Source organism: Cnephaeus nilssonii (genome assembly GCF_951640355.1).
Source record: "Cnephaeus nilssonii genome assembly, chromosome: 15".
In the NCBI taxonomy this organism is placed as follows: Eukaryota; Metazoa; Chordata; class Mammalia; order Chiroptera; family Vespertilionidae; genus Cnephaeus; species Cnephaeus nilssonii.
The window spans coordinates 33,825,211-33,844,925 of record NC_137086.1 but is presented as its reverse complement, the minus strand read 5'-3'; positions in this window follow the sequence as shown (position 1 = coordinate 33,844,925).

The following is a 19,715-nucleotide window of genomic DNA, read 5'->3' as shown; positions in this document are numbered from 1 at the left end:
CATTTCTCAACTGCCAGATATATTTTATTTTTACTCTGTATAGAACCAAGGAAAACAAGGTTGCAAAATGATGCCAGCTTATGCGTTTCAGCTAGGAGATGTCAATAGCCCTTGATTTTGTGGTTGCTGTCACTAATTTCTGCAAGTTCACCAAAAAAGTGTCATTAAAAAGCACATTGCTTTTAAACATCCTATTGTTACTCACCCAATATGTTTCGGAGGCGTAAGACTCTATTTACCATAGTTTTTGTAATGACCTTTCATCACTAATATTCAGGCCCTGGGAGGAGCCTACTGAGACTCCTCCACCTTTCCTTTTTCTCTCGGCTTATTTTTTGCCTCCTTGTGTTTTCGTGCTGGCATTTTTACTACAAAGTTGCATTTTCATCTATTACAATGGCATCTTGTTCTTAAAGCAAACAAACACGAGTCAATTTGTTTTGAAAATATGTGGGTTGATGACAAAGCCATAAGAATTTCAGATAAATGTCAGCCCAGTGTCAGGAGAGCCAGTGTTTCTTTTATGAAAATGGAATTTGGTGCCCTGTGGACTGACAACCTCCATATGTCCTCGCGGTGCAGTGTCTTTTCTTTTTTCTTTTTTTTTTTGTGGCCTCCGTCTTCCTCTTTCACTGTAAGCCCACTGATGGTTTCGAAAGATCAATTCTCCTTGGCAGTGAATGTGTCCCTTAACCTTTTCCCTAGACACTGAAACAGTGTACGAGTCCCACCAAAGGAGGAACTCTAAGATGACCGGCAAGGAAGCAAAGGGTTATATTATAATTCACCTAGAAAAGAGCATTTTCACTAATCAGTACCCCTATCATACATTTGTAAAAACGACTGCCTGACAGGTGAAAAATCTATGTTTTTTGACAGCTTACATTTAGTCTTAAATCAATCGAACACAATAGTTCCTTTTTTTGCTTTACACAAACTCTCTTTCACCTTTTGATAAACTGTACCCCTGTGAGCCGTAGAGTGTTTCAGATTCCTACCCTTTTCTGTGTTGCAGCAATATTTTGAAGGCAATGTAAAGCAGATTCATTTGGCAGCATGTTTTTATATGCATATCAGTGCAAAGGTAGGATTTAATGATTTGGAGGATTAAAGGCTCTGTCCGAAACTTTGTAATGCGCTGTGAAATACTTGCAGTTCAAATTAGACTCCTGACCTGCTGAGGCCTCTCAGAGGTATTATATTTTAACCTGGTGCATGGAGCACAATAGCGATAAATCTTGAAGCAGATTAAGTAATTTCCCCATAGTGGTGCGTCTATTGGAGTTTCAAATAACCCAGCATTGGGATTCCAAGTCTGGATTCATTTGGATATTCCAGACTGTGGCCCCTCTGTGTAAAAAAAAGTTTCTGGCAGGGCAGCATCATGCACTTTGACCCCCTTGTAAAAGTATAAATGGATGCCCTACTGAGCTGAGTGAATGCTAATTATTTTGCCACTCCTGAATCCTTAAAACTAAAATAAAAGAAAGACAGCGAAGAAAAGCTGGCCCATTTGCATCCTTTCAATATGCTGAAGATTGTAAGAAACAGAATTGTGAGGCATTATGACATGCTCAGGTCTCAGGACGCCACTGGGGATTTGATTTACTTTTTAAATTTGCTTGGAGATGTTCATGTTTGGCCTGGGCACTTTTGGCTAGAAAAATCTCTGAGCCTCACCTCAGATCGCATGCATGAGCATCAGTACTCCAGGTTAGCCCGAAAAGTATGTGCAAGGCTCAAACCTGAGATGTGTAATGGCAGTGCCACTCCATGGGAGCCATGCTGAATTCAACACCTTGCGACGGGAGACGGTTTTCATTGGGTCTTCTCAGTGCCAACACTATTGTAAGGTAAAGGTCAGATCAACATAGTGAAACAAAAGCAGGGCTAGGGCAGGGAGAACGGGCCATTGTTTAATCCAGGAGATCAACAAACTTTGGAGATTTGATTGAAAACTCATATGCTTCTCTGGAAATGAGCATCAGATTAGTATGGGAAAATAACAGGTCCTCTCATTGAACATATTTTAAAAAAGCAGAAACTATGGGCTCAATCAGAACACTGTATGGCTCACTCATTTCTCTACTCCTTTGAGGAAAAGAGCTAAGGGCAACTTTGTCATTAAAGGGAGAGAACACTTGGCAATATCATGTTGACAGCGCATTAAGAAAAATAAACAAGCCCTACCTGATTTTGCTCAATGGATAGATCATCAGCCTGTAGACTGAAGGGTCCCGGGTTCGATTCTGGTGAAGGGCACATGCCTGGGTTTCGGCTTGATCCCCAGTAGGGGGTGTGCAGGAGGTAGCCAAATCAATGATTCTATCTCATCATTGATGTTTCTATCTCTCCCTCCCTGTCCCTTCCTCTCTGAAATCAATAAAAAATATGTTAAAAAAAAAAGAAAAGAAAAATAAACAAGAGAAGTATAGCTTGGGAGATCGAACCTCAAGGAGTTTTAACCGCTTTCTATTTCCCAGATTAAATGTTATACATTTGATTAACTCACTCCCCTATTTCATACCCTTAATGACTTTAGAATGCCAAGGAGGAAGTTCCAAGTTGTTACCTCCATTCATGGGCCTTTTATGACATGGCCCTTGCCAGCTTTCCAATCTTCTCTTCTGAATAGTCCACACTCCAGCCTTCATGTTCATACTTTGTTTCTTCAATGCACCCATCTCATGCCCTTGTCCTACCACCTAATATTAAATTCTTCTTTCCAACTCTGTTATCTTCATATGCTTAAATCCATTTCTCTTTCAAGTCTCAGCTTAAACATCTCTTTGTCTTCAAGCCTTCTCTGATCTCTCCCCTCTCTGGTTGCCAGTATCTCTGTACTTCTCCGATTAGAGCACTTATCACAAATCATTAAACAGTCTGTGGTTTGCCAAGTCACTTATCTTATTTGGGACACCATTTTCTTCCTGACTGGCATGGAACATTGAACTAAAATGTCATGAAGGTGGCTTCTAGTTTTAGTTGTATGAATTTATAATTACATTTTTATTGGCATATAAGAAATGTAATAGACATTTCAAAATATGAGCAAGTGATGCATTTCTATATTTGATTTAAACTTAAGTACATTTCAAAATTTGTGACCCTTATTTACACCTAATTCAGTGATAAATATCTTCCTCATGATGAATAGGGCATATATTATTGATAAATATCTACCTTGTGATAAGTACCTTTCTAATGCAGGGAAAGAGTGGTTACCATTAATGCCAGAGAGTAAGAAGATTTTGCACCCTTATTATTTTGGATTTTGTCGGCTTTGTGGACATGTGAAATAAACTACCAAAAAAAACTTTTTTTTTTTCTTGAAGAATTTTGGTCCTGTCTAAAAGAGAACGAATGGCTAGAAGGAAATGTATGTTCATTCTTTCTCTAGGTAAATGAAGTAGTTGCTTAAATGTAATGGACTAAAGATGGGAGGTAGTCAATATTCCTCTCAACAAAGTTGAACCTTTGGAAGTTGAGCCATCAGTAATTAGATGGTGGCTGAGTCCTAGGTCTTTCATTTCATTCCTAAATGAGAAAATGTAGTATATTTCAGTGAGTCTACAGATTATTCATGTGAGAAGTTAGCTGAGCTGAGGTAGTGCTGATGGCAAAGAGAAGCAACACGATAGATGAGTGTAAAATATGCAGAGAAAAAAATGTTGAGCTTCTTGTTCTTTGTATTTGGATGATCCCAAACATAGAAAAATGCACATAATCTGTCAGAGAGAGCCAGTTTTGGGGAACAGACACCACATTTTGTCCCCAGAGGAGCTAAGGCCAAATCTTTATACCTGGAGAATGATCCAATTAAGTACCAATGTGAAGCCAGCATGCTGTGTGCCCCCAAAACCAAGCTACGTGTGCATTCTTATGTGTCTCTTTGAAGACCCCTCAGCTGCACTCTATAGTCATTGCCTTCACTCCTCCTGTTTCAGAAATATTACCAACTTTCCAAATTTTTTTTTGTCCTTGACTTTTCATTTTACCTTTTTTTGGGGGGAGGGGTGTCTTTTTGTGCTTGTTTGAACGTATCTGCTCTGTGGCATTGTGGTATTGAAATTAAACATTCTACATTTAGGATTACCTTTCCAATTGACTGTCTTCTGGGATAAGAATTTATTCCTGAGATCTTCCAATTGCAGTTGCTAGTAAATGATATATTAATTTGAAGCTCTGGATACTTTTCGATGGGAAAGAAAATCATGAAAGAAAAATGTTTTTGATCTAAAACTGAAATTTAGATAGAGTATGTGTGGTGGTGTTTGGGTAGACAGTGCATCAACATGGCTCTGTCGGTTGAATAGAAGTGCCGGTTTATAGCAAGCAGGAGAGGACTCAAGAAAAAAAATAAATTAGGCCCACCTCTGCTTATTCAAATACCACCCACAACTTTCTGGAAGAACATATGCAGAGCATATTTGAAAACATTATAAGGCATGCATAAAGTACAATATTAGTCAATTTTATATGCTCAGTTGCATGAAATCTTATGTGTTTAAAAAATATAATAATTTGCATTTCATGGCTTTTGATAACCTCAGGAGTGCACTTGAAATTCAGCACATGCCCACAGCACCTCCCAGCTCACCCCATTTTTAACTGAAGACCAATGGTTTCTATTAAGGGATCAGGCAGGGCCTGTGACAAGCCAGTCAATAACTATGTGAGGTTACTTCATTAATGCTATAATGGCTGATAGAGTGAGAGGCAAAAAACAGGTTCCTGACAGCAGCAAATGAAAATGATAGAGATTCCTGAAGCAATGCGCCTTTCCTTTGTCATTGTCTTTTGCTTCGCTTATTCAAAATGTGGCATTTATGTATTCAGTCTTGATGAATGTTGCAGGCTTTAAGTACTTTTTCCATCTCTAATGCAGTGCGGATTGCGCATTGTTCTCTCTTTCTCTCTCTCTCTCCCCCTCTCCCTCTCTCTCTCTTTTTTTCCTATAACCTCTGCTGTCAAGGCACTGCAGGCTGAAGGGTTGCAGGCACTGGCTAAATAGCTTTTGTGCTGTAAACGGTGAAGGTGATGGGACAATGCATCATAAGTGCTGGCTGGGTCATAGAGCAGAGAGGGTGGCGGGAGCTGGACCCTGCAGCTCAAGTGGTGCAAGTCCCCCTGGTCCTGCCACTCTCTTGCCTTTCTTTGGAAGCCAAGAAAAAATATCCAAGGAAAGTAAAGACATCTCTGTGGAGTTCAGACAGGGATACAATTGGGAGAGGAAGGCTCACTGCAAGTGAGTCAGGAAGACAAGTTGCACCGCCGGGACACTTGGGTTAGCCACGTTCAGAACCATGCACAGATCTGGCGAGGATGTGCTGGCATGAGTGTCCAGCTTCTGTGGGCTGAAGTTCTTTCCAGTTTCCAGGTGCCTTGATGGGTGCAGGCTGCATTCTGATCCTTGAGGGGACCCTGTATTCTGTTTGAATGGATCACAAAGAGTACAGGCTGGGAGGTCTCTATCATCAACAAGGAATCTTAGTGCAGCCCAAGTGGGAGGTACAGCATTTCCCTGACGCTACTGGTGCCTCTTTTGAGGAGGGTCATAGTCAGGCAAAGGCTAGACACACAAAGAAGCCAGACTCCAGAGCTCCACGGAGCCCGTTCCAGTGTGGTTTGTGTAGCAAAACAGTCCTCACTGACAGCAGCTCTTGCACCTTTGGTGGCATGAGAACTATGAGCCATTTGGGGAGGGGAATGTGATAAATCATATATCTGAATGTCAACAACCTTCCTCGGGGACTTGATGTGCTTTGCGGGGTGCTTGGCTTCAGCTGGCAGGACATCAGAACAGCATCAACATGGTGAGAGACAAGGCCGGCAGGAATTAAAAATGTGACGGACCCTATTCTCTATGGCTTCTCCCCACACAACTTGGGTGGCAGTACATAGCCTCAAATTGCCACCATGTGTTTTAAGAACTGACTCACATTCTTTGTAAAGGAGTCTGTATGTGAATATAACTAAACAAAAAGCAACTAACCCAGAATTGAATGCAGAATTGTAGGGTGGATATACAGGTGACTGCCTGGCCTGAAGCACCTCAGCGGAAGGACTGGCCTTGACTTTTCTGTGGTTCTGTCACAGGATCTAGTAATGCCTTTCCATCTTTGCTTACTGCAGAGGGCTGGGGCAGGGGTCTTTTGCCTAATTGGGGACTGCACTGGCCTGAGCTAACTAATATTTTGTTCTGGGCAGCCTCAGTTACAAAATTCTACTTCTATTGTGCCTTTTTCTCATTGGTCTTTACCAGTTACTTACATGGCAAGTATTATTCTCTACTTTTAGTAAATGCTATGGGCTGAATTGTGCCCCACCCAAATTCATATGTTGAAGTGCTAACCCCTAGTACCTCAGAATGTGACTGTATTTGAAGACAGGGTCTTTCAAAAGGAAATGGAATGATTTGGGTGGACCTTAATCCAAATGACAGTTGTCCTTAGAAGAAGAAATTAGGACATAGACAGGTACAGAATGAAGGTCATATGAAGACATAGGGAAATGATGGCCATCAACAAGTCAAGGAAAATGCTCCCAGAAGAAACCAACCCTGCTAACACCTGATCTTAGACTAGCTTCCAGGATTGTGAGAAAATAAATTTCTGTTGTTTCATCCACCAATCCCTTTGATCTGTCCCCAGTGGTAAGCACATTCATGAAATGAATGTATTCTCTGTGCCCATGTTTTTTTTTTTTTTTCATTTTTATTGGTAAGTTAGGGATCTGTAAATAACATGTAGAATTAAATTGTGTAGTTTGAAAAGTACATAAAATTTCCACATTATTGTGATATTCTAGAACCTACTTTATTTTTTACTCTGCATTATACTTTTAAAATTTTGATAAATATGAAATTATCTATTCATTTTAACTGCCATATAGTACTCATTTGTATAAATATACCACCATTACTTTATCCTTCGCCTACTGAAGACATTGAATAATTTCTAATTCATTACAATAATGAATAGTGCTGCCACGGACATTCTGACATGTTTTCTGGAGCGCCACATGAGAATTTTTTAGACCATATTCCAAGAATAGGAAGTAACTAGATCATAGCACATATAAGTTTTCAACTTAACTATATATTGTCAAATGGCTTGCTAAAATCATTACATCAGCTTTTCTTCCCCATAACAGAGGATGAATGCTTCCATTTTTCCATGATTTTACTAACACTATTGTCAGGATTTGTAATTTTCTCCGAGTCTGATGGGAGTGGTGTCTTCTTAACAACTGTAGTCAAAATGGGCAGCACTTATTGAGCACTTATCAAATGCCGGGTTCTATATTACAGCAGTGCTCCCTTATCCTTATTTTTTTGTGGTTTTAGTTACCCTCAGTCAACCATGGTCCAAAAATATGAAATGGAAAATGCAAGAAGAAAACATTTTATAAGGTTTAACTTTGTGTGCTGTTCTGAGTAGCATAATGAAATCTCATGCTGTCCTGCCTGCCATCTCTGTCCAGTGTATCCACGCTGTATACACTACTAGTCTGTTAGTCACTAACTAGCCATCTCAGTTATCAGATCGACTGTCTCAGTATCACAGTACTTGTGTTCAACTCACCTTTATTTTACTTAATAATGGCCCCAAAGTGCAAGATGCTGGCAATTTAGATACACTAAAGAGAAGCCATAAACTGCTTCCTTTAAGTAAAAAGGTGAATAAAGCAAAATAAGATACTTTGAGAAAGAGCACATTTGCCTAAGTTTTAAAATATAATCTTGTTATAATTATTCTACTTTATTATTAACTAGAGGCCCGGTGCACGAAATTCGTGCACAGAGGGGTGTGTCCCTCAGCCCAGCCTGCATCCTCTCCAATCTAGGACCCCTTGAGGGATGTCCGACTGCCCGTTTAGGCCCGATCCCATCGATCCCATCGGGCCTAAATGGGCAGTCGGACATTCCTCTCACAATCCGGGACTGCTGGCTCCCAACTGCTCGCCTGCCTGCCTTCCTGATTGCCCCTAACTGCTTCTGCCTGCCAGCCTGATCACCCCCTAACCACTCCCCTGCCAGCCTGATTGATGCCTAACTGCTCCCCTGCCAGCCTGTTTGCCCCTAACTGCCCTCCCCTACAGGCCTGCTCACCCCTAACTGCCCTCCCCTGCAGGCCTGCTCACCCCTACATGCCCTCCCCTGCAGGCCTGGTCACCCCTAACTGCCCTCCCCTGCAGGCCTGGTCACCCCTAACTGCCCTCCCCTGCAGGCCTGGTCCCCCCCAACTACTCTCCCCTGCAGGCTTGGGTCCCCCACAACTGCCCTTCCCTGCAGGCCCGGTCACCCCCAACTTCCTTCCTCTGCCGACCTGGTCACCCCTAACTGTCCTCCAATGCAGGCTTGATTGCCTCCAACTGCCCTCCCTTTCAGGCCTGGTCCCTCCCAACTGTCCTCCCCTGCTGGCCTGATCGCCCACAATTGCCCTCCCTTGCAGGCCTGGTCCCTCCCAACTGCCCTCCCCTGCTGGCCATCTTGTAGCGGCCATCTTGTGTCCACATGGGAGCAGCCATCTTGTGTGGTGGTGTGATGGCCAATTTACATATTACTCTTTTATTAGATAGGATTATTGCTGTTATTTTCTTACTGTAGCTGCTTTATAAATTAAACTTTACTATAGGTATGTATATATAAGAAAAAACAGTAAGTATAGGGTTCAGTACTGTTTGTGATTTCAAGCATCCACAGGGGGTCTTGGAAAGTATCCCCCACCTGCCAATAAGGAAGTCTCTACAGTATTTGTTTTACATCTTATTTAATCTTTACAATTATTTTATGAAGTTGGCACAGTTACTATCATCTGTATTTTGCAGATAAGGAAACTGAAGTTTAGAAAGATTAAGTAACTTGCTTAAGGCCAGACAACTACCAAGTGATTAAATAAGGATTAGAATATATCTGATTCTAAAGCCCATTGCATTAGTGTGAGTTTCCTCAAAATCAGACCCCAAGATAAGGGTCTGGGGGCAGGTAGTTTACTTGACAGTTGATCCCAGGAAACACACATGAGATTATGGAGAGAGTCAGACAACTCTAGAGGAGTCAGTATAGGATGAGCAAATTACAACTGTGGGGAATTGGGGCTCCATCTTTCCGGGAGTCCTCTGAGGGATCCTTAGAATTATATCACCTAGTTATGGTGAATCTTGGGATATTCGTTGCCTAACTCCTTTTTTAGTGATTGAGTTTTAGACTGCTCTGCATAAGGACTGACCAAACTTCCCCAGGCCAGACAAACCCCTCAGTCAGAGAAGCAGAGAGATGTGGGCAGAGAATATCCATCACAGCTGCAAGGGGAACACAGAGCTGGGTCAAATATGTGGGGAGTGGTATCAGGCGCCCACCCTGCCTCCAGCCATACTGCCCTCTGCTAAAGCAGGAAAAAATCTCTGCACCAGTTTCTTCCTGACATGACCTACGGAGAAGCAACCCCATTTTAATCTCACACTGTGGGCTCGATTTATAATTGATGAGACTTTTCCTACGGAAGTTGATGCACAGTATTGCATTTCACCAAAATTGTCTAACTCACTCTGTGATGGATATTTTTTTGTCACATTTATTCTTTCTTGGTTTTAATTACTTTGTATGTGATAACAAGGCTCATCACGTACTTTTGATAAAGTGGCAAAAACGTCAATTTTCTCACTGCCTTCTTGTGAAATATATAAAATAAAACTCATCTCTAACTCTGAAGTGCTTTCTACATTTATAAAGATCCATTTTTCATTCTAAAAAAGCTTCAATAAGGTCATGGCTATATAAATGGCCCACAAATAAAAATTTTACCAGGAATCAGACGGGGAACAATGAAAACAAGGCAGTATGTTTAAAAGAAATAGTAATAGTCACTCAGATTTGTATAGTACTTTGGGGTTTCAAAGCATTTTCCTGTTATTTCACCAGAACTGCTTAATAAGAAAGTAATGTGTGCTGGAATCTCATTATTCCTTTTTATAGATGAAAAACAAAGGCTCAGAATGTGAAAGGCTTTGCCAGGGTTACCCAGTGAATTGGTGGCTATGGTTGAACTTGAGCTCTGGGCTGCTGAAACCCAATCCTATACTTGTTCAACCACATCAGAGTTTTAAAATATATGGTTCACAGACAACCTGCATTAAAATTGCTGGTTTACATTTTAAATGGCCAAGTCCTGGGTCTTACCCACAGGCATAGGCATCTGGTAACAGTGCCTGTATACCCATATTCAAGGGTGCAAGATACTTGTATACTTGACACACAGATGTCACGGTGGTGATGACATTTTTCACCACTCCTGGAGATGGCCTGGGGGGCATGCCAGCCACCCACAATCCACTCCCCATGAAAGTGTCTTCATTTAGCCCTGTTCTTAGTAGCAGAATGTTTATGTGCCCACCCATAGTGGTCAGCATCGTGTCAATGTGAAGAAGCCAAAATTGCTCCATGAGAAAGAACATATTTGTGGTCATCCTTTCTTTGCCAATAATATCTTTAAAGAAAACATTTTTACCCCCAGACATACAGACAGGCTGATTCATGCAATCTGGATAACCTTCTACTTTATTTTTCTCTCTCCCTCTCTTTAAAAAATTAACAAATGAGTCCCAACAGCATGTCTGCAATATAAAGAATGACTTATTGTGGCATTGATGAAGTGTCACTTAAGTGAGTTTTAAACACTTCCTGTAAATCTTCTAGCCTCTTAAGAGGCCCAACTATTCAATTTTATTTTCTCTGCCTATCAAAGCTGTACTGCGGTTAACATGTTCTCTAAAACCTTTGGGGGCAGCATGAACCAATTTCTGCACCATCAAAATGAACCAGAGATGAGATACTCACAGTGCAGTCTTGATTTCCAGGATTATTGCCAGAGGTCATGGAATTTGTCCAATTGAGAGACGATGGGGGTTTAGACATTGATGTGGCAGTGGGGGTGGTCAGAAAGAATTTGATCCTGTGTATATTTTGGAAGTAGAGCCAACAGAATTTCCTGATGGATTGAGTGTGAGGCATAAGAGAAAGAGCGGTTAAGGATGACTCCCTAGTTTTTTCCCTGAGCCATTGGAATGATGAAATTGCAATAAATTGAGATGGAGGAGGCTGGTTTAGGTTTTGTGAGTAAGGTCAGTTTGGGACATTTTATGTTTGAGACAGCTCTTTGACATCCAGGTGGACATGTCAGGTCAACTCTTGGATATATGAGTCTGGACTTTGGGAGACAAGTCTAGACTGAAGACATAAATTTGTGTATCATCAGCATATAATTAAAATTTAAGGCTAGAATACTATACTCACTGAGAGAATGAGTTGTAGATTGAGAAGAGGAATAAAGATTAAACCCTGGGGTACTTGATAGGGTCAGGAAGAAGAGGAAGAATAAGCCAAGGTGACTGGCAATAAATAAACAGTGAGGTGTGTGATATCTTGGATATGAAGGGAATAACGGAATTAGGGCAGAAGGAATGACTTCCTGTCAAATTCTGCTGATTTGGTAACACAAGTCATAGGTGACCTTTACATTTTTTAATTTTTATTAAAAAAAATCTTTATTGTTGACAGTATTACATAGGTCCCTCTCTTCTCCCCATTAACTTCTTCCAACCCACTCCCGCCCCCACCGCCACCCCCACACCCCCAGGCCCTCATGACCCCATTGTCTGTGTCCATGGGTTATGCATATATGCATACAAGTTCATTGGTTGATCTCTTCCTACCCACCCTCCCCTGCCTTCCCTCTGAGGTTCAACAGTCTGCTCATGCTTCTATGTCTCTGTGTCTATTTTTCTTCATCCGTTTATTTGGTTCATTAGGTTCCACATATGAATGAGATCATGTGATACTTATCTTTCTCTGACTGGCTTATTTCACTTAGCATAATGCTCTCCAGGTCCATCCATGCTGTCATTGGTCACTTTTTAAAGAGTAATTTCTTTAGATGGGAGAGGCATTGGCAATTCGGAGTATGCTGAAGAGATGAGGAACTGGAGCCTGCATTAACTTGGTTCCTATTTAACATCTCACCTGCACCATTAACTCTAGAGGGTTGCCCCTCTGTTATGCTATTCCAGCATCTTGGGCACATGTTCCTAAGACCAGAAATTTAACCAGTTGGATATTATGCCAATGACCTGCTGAGGAACTCAAATGACCAGTTTTCACCAGCCTAACAAGTCCTAGTCATCATCTAGAAGTGCTTCCCTCTGTTTGCGGGGAAGATGATTATAATTGCTCCCAAAATAGCCTATTGGGCACCCAGAACAGTGCCTCATACATAGTAAGCATTTAATAGCTTTTTGTGGTCTGAATGGAATTGTAAGAGAATGAATGTGCTTGGGTATATTTGGAGCAAATTATCTATGTTTGGTCAATGTTCTTTTTCAAATAAAAGATCTACAAATGATTGTTAGCAAAAATAAATAAATAAAGCCAGGATTGGGGGGTGGGGGCTGTTTGAGACAAACACATTGTGCCCTGAATGCCAGCAGTCTCATTGGCTGTGATTTGTATATTAAGAAGATTTTAATTGCTCAGGTAAGTGCCTGCACCTGCTAAGACATTGTGTATTAGAGCACTTTATTCTAATCTTTTATAATACAGGGCACACTTCACCCATAAAATTACGCTCTGCACAATTATCACTCCGTTTTGCTGAGGTAGAAAGTGCAACTTAACACTTTGGGTTTCACTCATTATTATTAAAATCATGGAAATTAGGATCATTGGGTAAAGCTTGTGCAGTTAACTGCTGAATTGCCCCTGTCTTTTCTGCTTCTCTCTTGCTTGTACCAGTGAGCAGAACTTGAGTGAGTTTTTACCTTATCTGCAAGCATGCTGGATTGTTTTCAGCACAAAAGGTGCTACATACTCCCAGCAGAGCTTCTCTGCTGGGTCACAGGGAAGATGGGGACTAGCTGGTTTTCTTCTTTATATAATTATTTTCTGATTGTAAAAGAATTGCAAATGAAAATTAAAAAATAATTACATATAGGAAGTAGTGGAAAATTTAGAAAATATGATGGAAAACAAAAATATTCAAAATTAATCATTATTCATATATTTTTAAAATACATTTTATTATTATTTTTTAATATTTTTTATTAATTTCAGAGAGAAAGGGAGAGGTAGAGACACAGAGAGAGAGAAACATCCATGATGAGAGAGAATCATGGATTAGCTGCCTCCTGCACACCCCCGACTAGGGATCGAGCCCACAACCCGGGCATGTACCCTTGACCGGGAATCGAACCTGGGACCCTTCACTCTGCAGGCCTACGCTCTATCCACTGAGCAACACCAGCTAGGGCCATAGATATATTTTTTAATGTACTTTTTTCCAGGTTATATACCAGATGGGGCAAAAGTAGGTTTACACTTGTGAGTACATGAAACACAGTTTATTATTGTATGATTATTTATTAATTATTGTGTTCTCTTCCATACAGACAACTAACTGTAAGCCTACTTTTGCCCTACCCTGTATAAACATGGAGAATGTGCAAAGCACAAACACACAATCACCCATCCACAGGGGCACACCATTTCAGACTGGAATATAATCAAAAGAGTCGTTACATTTTTCTCTTCCTAATACAAACTATAACAGGGCCTCACAAACTACAGCTTGCAGGCCAAGTACTTCCTGTTATTATAGATAAAGTTTTATTAGAACAGAGCCATACCCCTTTGTTTATGTAGTATCTATGGCTGCTTTCATGCTACAGCAGTGGGTGGAGCTGAGCAGTTGCAGTAGAGGCCATATGATCAAACAGCCTAGAACCGTGGTCGGCAAACTGCGGCTCACGAGCCACATGCGGCTCTTTGACCCCTTAAGTGTGGCTCTTCCACAAAATACCATGGCCTGGGCAAGTCTATTTTGAAGAAATGGCATTAGAAGAAGTTTAAGTTTAAAAAATTAGGCTCTCAAAAGATATTTCAATCGTTGTACTGTTGATATTTGGCTCTATTGACTAATGAGTTTGCCGACCACTGGCCTAGAATATGTATTATTGGCCTTTTACAGAAAACAGCCTGTGGACCCTGGATTACCATAGAAATATTTTGCTATACACCTTGCCCTGGTAACAGGTGTCTTGTAGCACTACAATGATTGCATTATCAATTTATTTGATGGCCAGCTCTTAGATACTGTGTCTTAATTGTGCTCTGGTTTGACCCTGTTCATCTGTATTACCCACTTTAGGGTGATGCCCAACTTTCCACCCACTTTTACCCAACTTTCCTGATGTTTGGCAGCTCCCTGAATGGCTGTGCTCCCAACACTGGTTATCTAGGGATGATACCCGAACCTGCCTTCTCTTTTTCTTAGACCACTAATGAACAAGCTTCTGAGAGCCTTACTATGCACCCCAACAGATTCTGAGTCAGTGGTTCTGGGATGAAATCTGCATTTCAAACTAGCACCACTCTGGGACTCTGATCTAGGTTGTTTATGCAACCTCATTTTGTAAATATTACCTAAGGCCTTTCCCAGTCTCTCTTCCTGCCCTACCAAACTAACCTGTTCTCCCTTCCAACCACTTGGGACTGGGATCTGGGTTAGGAATTGACATATCTATTGGGAATTAAAAGGTTAACCTGTAGTCACTCAGGAGTGTGCTTTCATTCCACAGGACTTCCTGGAAACAAAACCTTAGCTGAGAAGTGGTTCTGAACATTTCAAAGCATTATCTTGTCAGTGTAGGAGTTTAGACAAGTGGGTCTTTAAATGCCCCTAAACTATAGCTGTGAAAGTCTGTACTGGCCCAGTCATGTTGAACACTGATGGTTTAATAGATGCTGTGTAAATTTGTGAGATATCTTAATTACTAAGCAAACAGAACCAAGCAGCGAATTGACACGTATGGCAAATCTCATTGGTCAGAAGTAGTTGATATTCATCTTAGTTTCTACTGTTTATATTTCCTTTCATTTCATCCATTATCTTCTATTTTTCAACACTGACACCCTCCAAAACCTTTTTGGACACAGTACAGACTCTGTCAGTGTGAACACTGATTTGTGGTTATAACTGTGTTATTTAGGTTACTAGTAGAGTGAGTAACTTTTTATCAAAAGCCTAAATAAGTTTCCTGTTTGAGAGTTCCATTTTTGTGCATTGACTGCAAGTCTTAAATGAAATAGTTTCCTTTCTTCTCTAACTCTGGAGCATGTCTTTAACAACTATTACAGAGTTGTGAAGACTACAGGGCCTCAGGTTAGTATGTTTTATTCTCCATTGTCCTGCCTTTAGGCAGCACAGTCCTTGAAGGCATTGGAACATTTACTATTTTTTGAGAACCTGAGTATGCCCAGTGTTGGTTTAGTTGTAATTGGGGAGTGAATGCAGAGGTGCCATAAGCATAGTTTCTGTCCTACAATTGCCTATAAGTAGGGTGAAAAATAATTAGATAACTTACAATTAGGGCACAATTCAGGGCAGTAGAGTTAAATCGTTGGTGTTCAATGTTTAAACATTTATTTACTCATTCAATAAATATTTATTGATTGCCTACTATGCATATGTACTATACTAGTAGTGAATAAGAGAGACACAAATCCTTGCCCTTAGAGAGTTTATTCTAGTGGAGAAGACAGACGTTAAACATTAGTATTTGACTCATAAATAAGGAGTCATAAGGAGAACACCAGTACCACAGAAAAGGACATCAGAGAGTATGTGTTAAGGGTAAGGAATGGTGGTTAGTCTGTTTGTAAGCTACCCCAACGGCTCAAAAGTTTGAATCTCATTAACTTTGAGACCCTTGCTTAGATCCTAGCCTTTAAAGCCCCAAACCCAGAATCTCAAGCTGTTACGTTGTTCTGGAATCCTCTTCAAGTAGACAGAAATTCTAATCAAGTGATAGAGTTCTTATTTCTTTACAAAATATAGTCTTAGAAGAGAAGATATAATTCAATAACATGAAGATGTCTGGGAATTTATGAACGAACATCTAAGTACATAGTCCAGCTCTGTGGGAAATTTCTGGAGGCTTTTCTGGGCAGAGTTTCCAGTGTTTCGCTCCTTATCTTTCTGATCGGAGCTCCTGAGGGAGGTCTCTCCTGACCACCCATCTAAGCCACCCCCCACACCACCACATGACCTCCTTTCACTGAACTTTTATCATAGCACTTATCACTAATTGATATTTATTTATCTACCTGATAATTGCCATCTTCCCCTACTACAAAGAAAGCCCCAAGAAAGTAGGGAACTTGTTTGTTTTGGCCCTGGCATATAGTAAGTTCTCAAAACATATTTGTGGAATGAAAGAAAACTGCCAAGAGTTAGATATATCCACCCTTAACTCAGGAAGAGAGAAAAGTCTACTGGAAAAAAGACCTCTTTATTCTTTAAAAAATATATATATATCCTAACCTAATTTAAAATTCTAGTCCACTTTATTTTTAAAAAATAAACTTCTTGTTTCAATTGCAATAATTCACTAATTTGGAACAATTCAAAGTAGAGTTCTTATTAGTTAAATTTTTGAATTATCCAGTTGGTTTCCAGACAGATAAATATACTTTTATGAGCCTATTGTGGAAAAAGCTGCAATTAAGGCAAAATTTCCCATTTTTTCCTAAAAAGAAATGTGTCTGCATTTTTTTTCACTTAATAAAATGCACAGAATGCATTTACCTTGCATATGATGTTTTTCTTCAAATAACCTAATTTCACGTATATCATTTGAAACAATTGTTTTTCTATATTATGAAATAATTCAAGCAAATGGAAAAGTATGCAGAAAAATATAATAAGCATCTGCGTGCTCACCAACCAGCTTTGTCAAATCTTAACACTTGTGTAATTTGCTTTATATCTTTTAGATGAATCAGAAAAACATCTCAAATAAGTGGAAATCCCTGTATTTATTTTCCCATTCTGTTCTCCTCTTCCCAGAGGTCATAATTATCTTGATTTGGTTTTTAATCTCTCCTTGCTTGTTTTTATAATTTTATATATATACATGATTTCATAAACAAGGTAGAGTTGTGCATATTACTATATAAATGCCATACTATAGGTATTATTCTGCAACTTGTGATTTTTACTCAATATGGTTATTTGACATTATCCATTTTGTTACATATAGCTAAGGTTTATCAGAGGTTACAACAAAGACTTTCCAGTTTACCTTCTGATGCCATCCCGACTGGATAGGTGTGACAGTTTATGCTGTATCTCTAGTATATGAAAGTTGTTATTATTTTACATTCTTATCGATGCTTGCTATTACTGGGTTTTATGTTCATCTTTGCCCTTCTCATGGGTAAAATGCTATTTATTACTAGAGGCCCAGTGCACGGATTTGTGCACAGGTGGGGTCCCTCGGCCTGGCCTGTGGGGATCGGGCCAAAACTGGCTCCCCAATATCCCCCGAGGGGTCCTGGATTGCGAGAGGGCAGTTCTCAAGTGACGCACCCTAGGATCGGGCACCCTCCTCTCTGGTTCCAGGTGTGTCACCCGAGAACCACAACTGCCAAGTCACCGCAGCTCAGCAGCTCCTGTGTTGAGCGTCTTCCCCCTGGTGGTCATTGCATGTCATAGCTACCTGTCGGATGGTCAAATGGTCGGACAGTTGGACGGTCGCTTAGGCTTTTATATATATAGATTCATTTATCATGCATATCTGTAATTACTATACCATAGAACATCATTTCTTAGGTCAACTGGACTTTTAGATTTGCTCTTCTATCAATTTCCTGTTACCCATTTTTCTTTACTTTATTTATCTTTTTGTAATTGATAGATAAAAGTTCTTTGAACTCTGTCTACAAAAATTTTTTAGTTACTTTATTTACAAATACCATAATCCGGACTGGTTTATTATTTCACTTACATATAAACATATTGTATTGTACAAAAATATTTAATTTACTATTCAATTTTATCAGTTCATTTTCATAATTATATTCATTATATCTTGTTTAAGAAATTCTTCTTTACTCTGAGACTATAAAGACTTTATCTTACATGCTCTTTTTAAAATATGTTGATATGCTAACCTTTTTTCACTTATCTTTTGCATAGTATTTTCCTGATATGTCTTTTTTATCCTTTTAGTTTCAATCTTTCTGTTTTGTTTTTAGAAGCATCTTTAGTAAACAGCATATAATGGATTTTTAAAATCCAGTGTAAGACAATTTGTATTTATTTTATTTTTTAAATATATTTTTGTTGATTTCAGAGAGGAAGGGAGAGGGAGAGAGATAGAAACATTAATGATGAGAGATAATTATTGATTGGCTGCCTCCTGCATGCCCCCAGGCATGTGCCCTGACCAGGAAATTATACATTTATTAGTATGAATATTAATAAATAATATTCATACTAATAAATGTATTAGTATGAATATTGCTAATATTCATACTAATACATTTATTAGTATGAATATTATTTCATACCCACATAGTAAGCAGCTCAATAAGTGTATTTGAATGCATAGTAAGCAGCTCAATAAGTGTATTTGAATGCATAAATACTTTTAAGTTTATAATGCTCAATTTTAGGCAAATTATTGCTTTACTAGAATAATTTTAAAAATCATTTTTACAGTGTTGTTTTATGGGCTTGTATAATCCACTAAGAAGATCAATTAAAATAATAGATGAAAAAAGGTCCAACAATTCAATGTAATCTCCCGATGCAAGATCTGGTTCTTTTTTTGTTTTTAAGGTTTAGTTACACCTTCTGTACTGATTATTTCCCTGGCCATAGAGACTGGATATAGTTAATAAACACAAAAAGCTGGATTGAATAGATAGAATGCACATTAAAAAGTTTAGGGTTTAAATTTAAAGATTACTTAATCACTTTTATTTTAAAATCTGGGAAACATTAGGTTGTTTCCCCCAAATGGGCCCTGGCTCCACTGTGTGTGAGTGATGATGGGGCTACCTCACGGTTTCCTGACATCTGTTGCTCTGCGTCTTCATGGACAGCTGCTGAAATTCCGATCTGTTTCTTCTCCTCGTCACTTGGTTATTTCTGCTTTTACACTCCCAAAATAAATAAGTCCTTTGTAATGAGAGCCCCTAGAAATACAGTTTGGGGGAAACACCTATTTGTTTGTTTGTTTTTTAGGCCCTACTCTGTCCTAGAGATGAAAGCCAGCTTACATAAAATAGAGTAGTAAGATTAAATTTTAAATACAGAGGAGAAAAGGAAGTGAAGGAAGCAAAAGAAGGAACATCAAGGGCAAGAAAAAAAAAATGATCCTGTTATAAAGATTCAGAAAACTCAAACCATAATGACTTTTCTTCTGCTTTCTGGTGGGCCAACATCCGTCCCTCAGCTTCAGAGGAAAGGGAAAACTGGTCAGTTATAGGGTTCAAAGTGTCCCTAATACGAATGCAAACGCATTGTTCAGAAATACAGTTGTTTTGGTTCTCATGCCATAAAGTAATTTCTCCCAGGCTCCTCATAAAGGGGGACCTAGGGAGGAACAAAATAGTTTCAGCTCAACAGTGACCAAGGCGGCATGTAGGAGAGGCTGTAAGCATGGGAGGAATTCAGAAGAAAATGGGTTGCTTTAATATGTGTATTCTTCGTTATTTACAGTGACGGGAGAATAGTAGATACTTGTTAAATCTTCCTTAAGTGTATGCAAACAAGAAAAGGAAAACAATTTGTGACTTCTTAGTCTTCTGTAACAGAAAGTTCTCTAGGAGAGGAACTTCCTTTCAAGAACCTCATGAACTCCCATCACCATCC